At 36.9% G+C, this 12,031-nt stretch overlaps 1 pseudogene; it reads right to left on the bottom strand.

Annotated features, from left to right (window-relative positions):
* Positions 1-11,202, bottom strand: part of LOC149262393 (enolase 2-like) — a 95,934-nt pseudogene extending 84,732 nt beyond the window's left edge.
* Positions 11,203-12,031: the final 829 nt, after the last annotated feature.

Below are 12,031 nucleotides of genomic sequence, written 5' to 3'. Positions count from 1 at the left end.
CGCCTCGCATGTTGTTGCAGACATGGCTTGACACTCTACTTCTGCTGAGGACAAGGAGACTATGTTCTGCTTCTTGCTGCTCCAAGTGATCACACCAGATCCAAGACTGAATGCATAAATTGTTATATATCTACGATCATCTACATTTCCCGCCCAATCTAAATATGCAAATCCTGCCAATCTAACATCAAAAGAGTCAACATAAATAATTCCATAATCTACAGTACCTTGTAGATTCCTCAAAACATTCTTCGCTTCATTCCAATGGCTTTCAAGTGGCTGAGACATAAATTGGCTTAACACACTGACTGCATAAGCCAAATTAGTTCTAGTGGTGGTTAGGTAGATCAGACTTCCAACCAGCTGTTTGTAAAATGTTGCATCTGCCACTTTTGAGCCATCCTCACACTGCAATTTGATGTTCTACTGCAATGGTACCGGTGCAGACCTACACTGATCCATTCTAAACTTTTCGAACAGGCCTTTGACATACTTTTCTTGAGACAAACGTTTGAACTGAATCTCTCTAGATCTTGAGACCTAAACAGTATCTGAGTTCACCGAGATGCTTCATCTCAAACATCTGTGACATCTGCTACTTGATTTCATCAATTAGATATATAACATCACCTATAATTATCAAATCATCTACATATAATGAAATCAGCACTACACACCCTTGTTCATATTTCATGGTGTAGAGATTAGGGTCATTCTTGCTTTTGTTATAGCCAGCTTGCAGAAAAAATGAATCGATTTTCTCATACCATGACCTGGGAGCTTGTTTTAATCCATAGAGTGCTTTCTTCAACCTAAAAACTAAATGTTCTTTTCCCTTCTGGACAAACCCTTCCGGATGCTCTAAATAAACCTCTTCTTTCAGTTCCACATTCAGAAATGCAGACTTTACATCTAGTTGGTGCATCATCCAATGTTTCTTAGTAGCTAAGGCTATTAACATTCCGATGGTGTTCAATTTAGCTACAGGGGCGAAGGTTTCTTCATAATCTATCCCTTCTTTTTACGTGTACCCCTTTGCAACCAACCTAGCTTTGATTTTTTCTATAGTTCCATCTGCATTGATTTTCGGTTTATATAACCATTTACAACCTATGACCTGTTTTCCTCTAGGGAGCTCTACCAATTCCCAAGTGTTGTTTCTGATGATTGAATCATATTCCTGTTCCATGGCTATTTTCCATTCATTACTTTCATTTGCTTCTTTATAACTAGAAGGTTCAACAACATTCATCATAGTAGTTAAAAATGCATTTTCCCTATATCTTGCAGGCGTTTGAGCTTTCCTACCTAATCTCCTGAGTGGTGGGGTGGTGGTTTCAAACCTTTTTTCTTCCTATTGTTGTTGTTGTTGCTGTTGTTGTTGTTGTTGTTGTTGTTGTTCATCCTCTGCCTTTGTTTGCTACTGATCTTGATTATTCTCTGCATCCTCTTCTTCAAAGTACGGAATGTCCCATCCATCATAGTGCTCATCAGTTTCTTCAATATCCTGCTCATGGAATTTAACATCTCTACTAACAAAGATCTTGTGAGTAGAGGGATTAAATAATCTGTATGATTTATATGATGAACAATACCCTATAAAAGTACATATGATGGCTTTTGAGTCTAATTTCTTTCTATCTTCGTTGGGTATGTGGGCAAATGCTTTACATCCAAAAATTCTTTAGTGTTTTACTGCAGCCTTATATCCATAGAAAGCTTCAAAAGGAGTTTTAAGATCAAGACTTCTTGTAGGACTCCTATTTTTTAAATAAACAGTAGTACTCACTGCTTAAGCCCAAAAACCATTTGAAAGATTCTTACCTTTTAGCATAGTTCTCGCACATTCCACCAGAGTTTTGTTCTTCCTTTCTGTTACTCCATTCTGCTGTGGAGTATGGGGTACTGTAAACTACTGCAAAATTCCATGATATTTACAATATCTGATAAGCTCTTCTTTCCTATATTCTCCCCCTTGATCAAAATGAAGAATTTTTATCTGTTTCCCTATTTGTCTTTCAATTATATTTTTAAACTACTTAAAGCATTCGAATGTATGACTCGTATTACATAAGAAATACACCCAAGAAAACTTCTTACAGTCATAAATAAATAGTAGCAAATACACTGTACCTCCTAATGATTTTGTCTGCATGGGGCCACAAAGGTTTGTGTGCACTAACTCTAGTATATCCCTCTGCTTCTTTTCTACTGTAACATGGAATTCTTCTCTATGGATTTTTCTTAAAGTACATGCATCTCAATCATTATTTACTTGCTTTAGCATAGGAATATCTCTTACCATTTCTTTCCTCTATAGTAACAACAAATCATTGTAATTTATGTGGCCGAATCTCTGGTGCCAAAGCTCTTCTGTAGTCAGGCTCACTGCTGTCAATGCTCGAATTGGTGCAATTCTCACATCTAACTTGTACAGTCCTTCTGTTCAGATTCCTGTAGCAATTGTCTTGATTCCATATAGCAGATCCTTATGTAACAGTTAGATTTTAAAATTTTCAACTTTCAAATCTTGATCTGTAATCATTGATACAAAAATCAAGTTCTTTGTTATGCTAGGCACATACATTACAATATAGATTTGTTTGATATTACCATCAGATAAAATAACATAAAATTTTCCACATCCTTTGATTTGATGACTTTTATCATCTCCTAGGTAAATCTATGCGCCTTCCTTGATCTCTTTAAAGTCCTCCAGCCAGTGCTTGTTCTCTGTCATGTGTGTTGACGCTCTTGAATCTACATACCATATGTTTGCATCAATATTTTCATCACGATCTACCATGAACAACCTCAAGTTCTGCACCTGATCACCATTCACGAGATGACCTGCATTTCTCTTTGGCTTCTGTTGTTCTTCATGATACTTCTTTCTCCTACACTCCCTGGCAATATGACCCAATTTTCCTCAATAAAAACATTTATTTTCAGAGAAGTTTTTATTCGGGTGCATACCTTGGGTTAGATTTGGCCGTTTATGTGAACTTGCTCCGTTTTGCTGTTGTGGACTCCCTTTCCCTTTGTAGAAGTTATTCTTCACCATCAATGCAAGATCGGCACTCTGGGGCTTCAGAGTCGATCTCCTCTCTTCTTATTGCATCAGTATACCTAGCAGCTCTTCAAAGTGCGAGATCTTTTCTCTATCATTGATCCCAGTGATGAACATCTAATAATCATCAGTGACACCACTCATTGTAATGGTCACAAGATCTGTATCGTCCATTGTATGACCAATATCTGATAATTTGGTTTTCAGATCCTTGATCCTTGCTATGAATGAAGCAATCGTTTCATTCTCCTCCATCTTCATGGACAGAATCTTACTCTTGTGGAACATAAGATGATTTGAATTTCTAATCTCGTATAATTCCTTCAGAGTTCCCCAGATCTTGTTAGCTAACTTACCTTCTCTGATGTGTGGTATAATATAGTTTTTCACTGACATTTTTAACACTGTCCTTGCTCCACTTTCTTGTTTCTCCCAATTTGGGACCGATGTTGATCCAGCCGCGGGCCTCGGCTCATCCCCATTCACAATTTTCCAAGCACTCTACACTTCTAGTAGAGTCTGCATCTTAAGCTTCCAATTTGCATAATTGGAACCATCGAGCTTGTTATGCTTGTTCATTCATGCTTCAAATATGTTGTTATTCATCTTGGCGATTTAGAAAAAAAAAATTGATAGGTAAAAGATGTTAAATTTACCCTAGATCTGTGACAAAGACAGATCACTGTTGTTAGATCTCGCAACACACGTGCAGATCTTTGTGGCTTCCTTCTCAACCTCCAGACAACCTCTTATTGTTAGCTACAACCTTGTTCTTGGCTTCCCCAATTAGCTTCTCTGATAGCTACAACCTTATTCTTGGCTCCCTTCGCAATTTATTTGATTTACATGATCGTCGCTGATATTTGCCAAATATCCCAGACTAGTCACAACTATCACTGAAATACACAACTTTTCCGAGACTTGTCGGAGAAAAACACCCAATATCCGAGACCATCGCAGAAATACACCAATTTTCAGAGACTAGTCGCAATCATCACAATGGTACACTGGAAAAGTGAGATGATCTAAAGAATGAAATTGCGGAGAAGTGTAGTAGTGTATTGTTGCAACTATCCACTCAAAACCTGTGATGATTTCAGTTCAAAGAACCACCCACCAACCAGCATACAATCTCCTCAGCCCTGACGCTCTGATACCATGATAAAAACAACAATGTTTGTATTAATGAAAATAAATCCCACTGCGTTATCACAAAACCTAACCTGATAGGCTACTAATTAGGAAGACCTTGAGTAACTATTTAAAACCAACTTATGGCTGAGGCTTAGACTCCTCAACCTGAGAGGGCTCTCTCACTAGGTTAAAGATTTTAGTATAAGATTAGATGGCTCACTCTATAAACAAATGAAGGAGTGTGAATGGTTGAAACACAGTCAATAAACATCCATTGGGCTTATGGAGTCAGAAAATGTTTAGTATAATAACAATGTTAGCTTAACATGGAAGTCAGGGCATCAAGAGTTCAATATATCAGTTAACACATAAGAACATGTAGGAAACACAGTTTGCAAATGCATGAAGGAAGTTAGAGAATTGCCAATGAGTTCTAAGTAACATACATTCATACTACTGAAAATAAGGAAATGAGAGACAATCATATAAACAAGAAAGCATTGAACTCTTTATGAATCCTGAGAAGTAAAGCCAAACTCTGTATTTCATAAAAACACAGTCTTCTAGAATGACACAATCTGAGTGTTTTTTCACAAAAATTTCCAACCCTTGGTGCATTACATCTCTTGTCATATATAGAGTTCATTACAATCTTGGATTCCTTCTTCCAGCATGAGGGGAATTCAAATTTCACTTGACCTGACACCTATTGATCCTTAAACAAATTATTAATTACACCTAGCTGCTAACTAGCAGTCCTAGAGACCTAACACAACTAGGAGTGTAACTCCTTATTAAGATAGAAACAACCTTAACTATGAATTAAATTTGATATTTGACAACTTCTCCTCCTTAACGTCGACCTTGGTGATGTCCATAACCCTCATGCTGGCCTTCAATAGCTTCTCCTTCATCAGCCCTTAAAACTAGGAGACTGTCCCTTGCTCTGTTCTGGCTGAAAAATAGGTGTTGGGACAGAGCTTTTATCTCCTAAGAAAAAATGTATTTTGCAAAAATGAAGGAGAATTTTGTAGAAAACTCGGTGCTGAACAAAAACCTCTGTTTGGTTTTTGCAATACCTTTCCTATTGCATAGAAACTATCTTTGAATATCAGGTGTAAACTGGAAAATTTTGATTTGTGAAAAACTGCTCGTACAACAGTTTTATAGTGCAAGTTGAGTCATCAACATCTCCCAGCTCATAATGAATTTGAAGAAACTGAAATAGTTTTTTGTATTTAAGTATGTTAGAAAGAAGAACCTCTTTCAGTTGCTCAAGAGACCTCTTGGATGTTGACTACTTAAAACATTTTTTCTTGCTGAAAAAGGCTGCTTCTATGATTTCGTAGCGCAAAACTTTGTTCTTGCAAACATTTTTAATTTTGTGAATTTTTTCCTTTACTTGGGCTTCAAACCTTCTCAAATTCCCTCTTCATATTCTCCAGCAGCATCCTCTTTCAAAAATATCCCCTTCTTTCCTTGGCTAGTTGACTTTTGGTTACACTTATTTGGACAGTTTTATCAGTAGACTGCTATTGTACCACCTCCTTGATCTGAAATTTCTTCTTCTATGACTATTGAGGGGTATCTTGAACTATTAGTGGTGTCATAGGCTCCTTCACCTACTTTCTAGCTTTCAATTTCACAAAACTACTTGATCTTGCTTCCTCCTGATGACTTACTGCTAGTGAAGGCATTTCCTTAGCCCTAGGGCTAAGTCCTATTTCAGTTCTAAACCATGTCATAAACAAGAAAGAAGACCATTCTCTTCTAATCTTCTGTAGCTCATGTAAAACAATTAACTTGATCAACCCATGATGGAACAATGAGGTTTCACAAGCTTATTTCTTCAATTGAACCTTATCAGACATTTTGCCTAAGCTATGAAACAGATAAAAAGGTAATTCTAGAGATATTTTTCCAGTGAAATGTAATAAAAACTTAAAATGGTAAGAGTACACCTTATGGTATCTCCCTTCACGGGTAAAATATCTTTGGATGCATGACAACAAGTTGGAATATGAATCTTTTACATAGCTTCTGGGCACTGATTTGGTTAAGTCCGAGCCTATGAATTCTAGCTTCAGAAATTCTTGGCAGGTTGCCATTTCAAATTTGAAGTTCTTGAACCATCTCTCCTGGCCTCTAGGAATCTCTATGACTATAGATATAACCTCAGGAGAAACTGGTATTTCTAGCACTCCAACCCTTGAATTCAAACTAGTGAAATTGAAGGCAAAGTACTTGGTTACTTGAATGTGACCACCCTGAAGTTTTTTCACAGAATCTTCAGCATCCCACCTATTTGAATGCATGTTCAACCTCTCTGTTCCTCATGAGAACATCTAAGCCTTCAGGCTCAGCTATAAGACATCGGCCTGATCTATAATTTTTCATTTCTTCAGACATTTTTGTGAGATACCTACAAGGAGACTTGAAAGAACCCGCACTGTCTTAGTTTGGAAACTGCCTCGCTTGAGCTTGAAATGGAGAACTTCCTCTCTTGAGCTTGAAATGGAGAACTACCTCACTTGAGCTTTCAAATAATTCTGGTGAATGTCATCCTTGAGCTTGCTAATTGTCTTCTTATGCATGAAGGAACACGAAAAAGACTAAGACCAACTCACCTTATCTTACCCTTTTTGAAATTTGAAAAGAGTGCAAACAAGACCCCTAATGAATCTAATGATGAGAATGAATGGATGCACATGATAAGCAAGGTTCATGGACTAACACATGGTGATGAAACATTAACAGATTTTGATGGATTAGACAGTTAGACAAGACCTAGCACGAATCCCCGATTTCGTAGTGCAGCCAGTGCAAATTCTGGGTTTTGCGCTACAAAATCTCCTAACTACAAATCCCTGATTTCGTAGTGCACAAGTGTATTTTCTGAGTTTTGTGCTACGAAAACTCCTAGGTGATTTCGTAGTGCATGTCAATTTTGAAACAACCTTGATACATGACACCTTTGAATTAATGTGGGATTAATGATAAGTAAAACAAGATTGCTGACCTTATTTGCTAATGGGAACAAGACTCTAGTGTATGTTCTAGACTCCTTAAACAAAACAACAAAAATGAATTTGACGAGGACTAATCATAAAACTTTGGAACCAAACCAGTTGTCCAAAATTTTTTGAAATTTTTTCAGTGCTAACAGTGGCTCCACTTGGGATAGTGTGCCCTTGTGGTACACTAAGAAACTGCAGTTCCAGTGCTGTTATCCATATTTTAGAATAGAATTTTGGAATGCTACCCAATCTGCTTTCCAAGCTTTAATGATTTCTGCAAGAGGAACTCAACCTGCACCTACTAGAAAAAATGCTTAGTCAACCTACCCTGAGGTTATTTGCACATTCCTACCTACCCTATCAGCTGCAATTTCCACTTTAGGTCAGGAAACATGATATTTCCAATAAAGCCAATCAATTGTCTTTTCTGATATTTGAGGCTCTTGATTGCATTCGACCTCAAAATAACCATGATATTGAGATGACCAAATCAACTTATAATGTACCTGATCTTCATAATGCAAATGAAAATGAAATACTGGTGTGCAAATCTTTGCCATGTATTCATTTATAGGGTCAAAGAGGACATGGTTATTTTGATGATCATCATAAAATTATACATCTTCATACAACTATTTCTCAGCCACAGACAATTTCTTTGATATGCCATCCAACTGCTTTTTTGAATGATTCCCACAAACAATGTAATTTTTCTCATTATTAAGATCATTCATTGACGTAAGCTGCTGCAAAGTATGACATAAAAAATAAACCTTTTCCTCTGCCCGAGGGATATAAAAGCTATCTTCCAGTACTTCTTCTTGGTGTTTGCAATTATTTTCATCTTCATTATGATTTGAATACTGACAAGTTTGTTGCATCTCTACATCAATCTCGGAGGATGTAATATGATTTTCATAGGTATACTCTTGTTGATTTCTATGTTGCATGTCATGGGATGTTATCCTTTCTTCTAGTTGTTGAAATGTATTGTTATGAAGAGCCTCTAAAATTTCTTCATCCATAAATTCATCATCATCATAAAAATCCTCCAAATACTGAATAAGACTCAAAGAATATTTACAACAATCTTTGACCAGCAATAAGGAAGGATGACATTCTTTATACATCTCATAGAATTCATCATGAAAACTAGCAAGCGAATATATTGGACCATTCTCCAAACCTTTATACCAAGATCATGCTTTTCCTTCTAGGTCATAAACATCTTCATGAGACAATCTTCAGGGAAATGAGCCTTAAGACTGTGCACATGCATATGGAACTTAACCAAATGAAGAGCAGCATTGTTTTTCTTTTCATCTTTGAATATTGGAAGATCATCTAACCAATCAACCTTTGGCATAAGATTTGGAAAACCAGGGATATGAGACCGATTCATAGGGGCACACCTGGCATTCATTCTTGTAATGGAACTCATCTTGAAACTTCATCAAGCTTCTAATATTCTAGTAGTGGAGTCACCTTCCAATTTTTTATTCAATGTGTGGAGTCGCCAAGGTAGATGCAGCCTCGAAAACTTTTTGAGCTCCTGCTACCCTCAGAAGTTCAGCTTCTCGATTTTGGGAATGAATAATTTTCAGACTCCTGGCAGACGCACCAAAATGTTATGACAAAACCTAACCCTGATAGGATGCTGATCAAGAAGACCTTGAGTAATTGTTTCAAACCAACCTATGGTTGAGGCTTAGCCTCCTCAACCTAAGAGGGCTCTCTGACTAGGCTAAAGATTTTAGTAAAAGATTATATGGCTAACTCTATAAACAAATGGAGTGTGAATGGTTGAAACATAGTCAATAAACATCCATTGGGCTTATGGATTCAGAAAATGTTTAGTATGACAACAATATTAGCTTAACATGGAAGTCAGGGCATCAAGAGTTCAATATATCAGTTAACACATAAGAACATGTAGGAAACATAGTCTACAAATGCATGAAGGAAGTTAGAGCATTGCCAATGAGTTTTAAGTAACAAACATTCATAATACCAAAAATAAGGAAATGAGGGACAATCATAAAAGAGAGCAAGCATTGAACTCTTTCTGAATCCTAAGAAGCAGAGCCAAATTTTGTATTTCATAGAAACATACTCTTCTACAATGACACAATATGAGTGATTTTTCACAAAAATTTCCAACCCTTGGTGCATTACATCTCTTGTCATATATAGATTTCATTACAATCTTGGATTCCTTCATCCAGCATTAGGGGAATTCAAATTTCACTTGATTTGACACCTATTGATCCTTAAACAAACTATTAATTACAACTAGTTGTTAACTAGCAGTCCTAGAGACCTAATAAAACTAGGAGTGTAACTCCTTATTATGCTGGAAACAACCTTAACTATGAATTAAATTTGATGTTTGACAATTGCTCCTCCTTAAATTCAACCTTGGTGATGTCCATAACCCTCCTGTTGGCTTTCAATAGCTTCTCCTTCATCTGCCCTGAAAACTAGGAGACTGTGCCATGCTCTGTTCTAGCTGAAACATAGGTGTTTGGACAGAGCTTTTATCTCCTCATAAAAAATGTAATTTTCAAAACTGAAGGAGGCTTTTGTAGACCACTCGGTGTTGAACCAAAACCAATCTTGCTTTTTTTCAATACCTTTCCTACTACCCAGAAACTGTCTTTGAATATCAGGTGTAAATTGGAAAATTCTAATTTGTGAAAAACTGCTCCTAGAGCAGTTTCGTAATGCAAGTTGAGTCATCAACTTCTCCCAGTTGATAATGAATTTGAAGAAACTAAAAGAGGTTTTTGTATCTCAATATCTTTGAAAGAAGTGCCTCTTTCAGTTTTCCAAAATATTCTTTCAGTTGCTCAAGAAACCTCCTGAAAGTTGACTACTTAAAAAAGATTCTATGCTGAAAAAGGCTGCTTCAGTGATTTCGTAGTGCAAAACTTTGTTCTTGCAAACACTTTTCATTTTGTGAACTTTTAATTTACTTGGGCTTTAAATCTTCTCAAATGACCTCCTCATATTCTCCAGCAACATCCTCCTTCAAAAATATCCCCTTCTTTCCTTGGCTAATTGACTTTTGGTTACTCTTCTTTTGACAGTTTTATCAACAGACTGCTCTTGTACCACCTCCTTGATCTGAAATTTCTTCTTCTGTGACTTTTGAGGGGTATCTTGAACTATTAGCGGTGTCATAGCCTCCTTCACCTGCTTTCTGGCTTTCAATTTCATAAACCTACTTGATCTTGCTTCCTCCTAATGACTTACTGCTGGTTAAGATATTTCCTTAGCCTTAGGGCTAAGTCCTATTTCAGTTCTAAAGCCTGCCATAAACAAGAAAGCGGACCATTCTCTTCCAATCTTCTTAAGCTCATGTAAAAAAATTAACTTGATCAACCCATGATGTAACAACAAGGTTTCACAAGCTTCTTTCTTCAATTAAACCTTATCAGACATTTTGTCTAAGCTACGAAACAGATAAAAAGGTAATTCTAGAGATATTTTTCCAATGAAATGTAATAGTAGCTTAAAATGGTAAGAGTACACCTTATGGTATCTCCCTTCACAGGTAAAATATCATTGGATGCATGACAGCAAGTTGGCATATGAATCTTTTACATAGCTTCTGGGTACTGATTTGGTTAAGTCCGAGCCTATGAATTCTCGCGTCAAAAATTCTTGGCAGGGTGCCATTTCAAATTTGAAGTTCTTGAACCATCTCTCCCGGCCTCTAGGAATCTCTGTGACTATAGATATAACCTCAGGAGAAACTGGTATTTCTAGCACTCCAACCCTTGAATTCAAACCTGCGAAATTGAAGGCAAAGTACTTGGTTACTTGAATGTGACCACCCTGAAGTTTTTCACAGAATCTCCAGTAGCTAACCTGTTTGAATGCATGCTCAACCTCTCTATTCCTCATGACAACGTCTAAGCCTTCAAGCTCAGCTCTAAGACACCGGCCTGATCTATGATTTTTCCTTTCTTCAGACATTTTTGTGAGACACCTGCAAGGAGACTTAAAAGAACCCACATTGTCTTAGTTTGGAAACTGCCTTGCTTGAGCTTGAAATGGAGAACTGCCTCACTTGAGCTTTCAAAGAATTTTGGTGAATGCCGTCCTTGAGCTTGCTAATTTTCTTCTTATGCATGAAGGAACATAGAAAAGACTAAGACCAACTCACCTTACCTTACCCTTTTTTAAGTTTGAAAAGAGTGCGAACAAGACCCCTAACGAATCTAATGATGAGAATGAATGGTTGCATGTGATAAGCAAGGTTCATGGACTGAGACATGGTGATGAAACATTAACGGATTTTGATGGATTAGATAGTTAGACAAGATCTGGCACGAATCCCCGATTTCGTAGCGCAGTGAGTGCAAATTCTAGGTTTTGCACTACAAAATCTCCTAACTACGAATCCCTCATTTCATGGTGCATAGTGTATTTTCTGAGTTTTGCGCTACGAAAACTCCTAGGTGATTTTGTAGCGCATGTCAATTTTGAAACAGCCTTGACACATGACACCTTTGAATCAATGTGGGATTAATGATAGGTAAAACAAGATTGTTGACCTTATTTGCTAATGGGAACAAGACTCCACTCTATGTTCTAAACTCAAACAAAACAATTAAAATGATTTTGATGAGGACTAATCATAAAACTTTGGAACCAAACTAGTTGTCCAAAAATTTTGAAATTTTTTTAAGCTCTGCGAAATAGAGTCTGAACTAGGAGAGTTTGGCTTTGCAGAACGCTCTACATTGTTCATTAACATTACACGTTAAATAAAATACATGGTTTTAAGGAAGTTAGAACAACA

This window comes from Pinus tabuliformis, chromosome 6, assembly GCF_031772625.1.
Source record: "Pinus tabuliformis cultivar Carrire ecotype Pingquan chromosome 6, CPIR1, whole genome shotgun sequence".
NCBI lineage: Eukaryota > Viridiplantae > Streptophyta > Pinopsida > Pinales > Pinaceae > Pinus > Pinus tabuliformis.
Note: the sequence above shows the minus strand (reverse complement) of the source record. Positions and strands in the feature narration are given on the sequence as shown.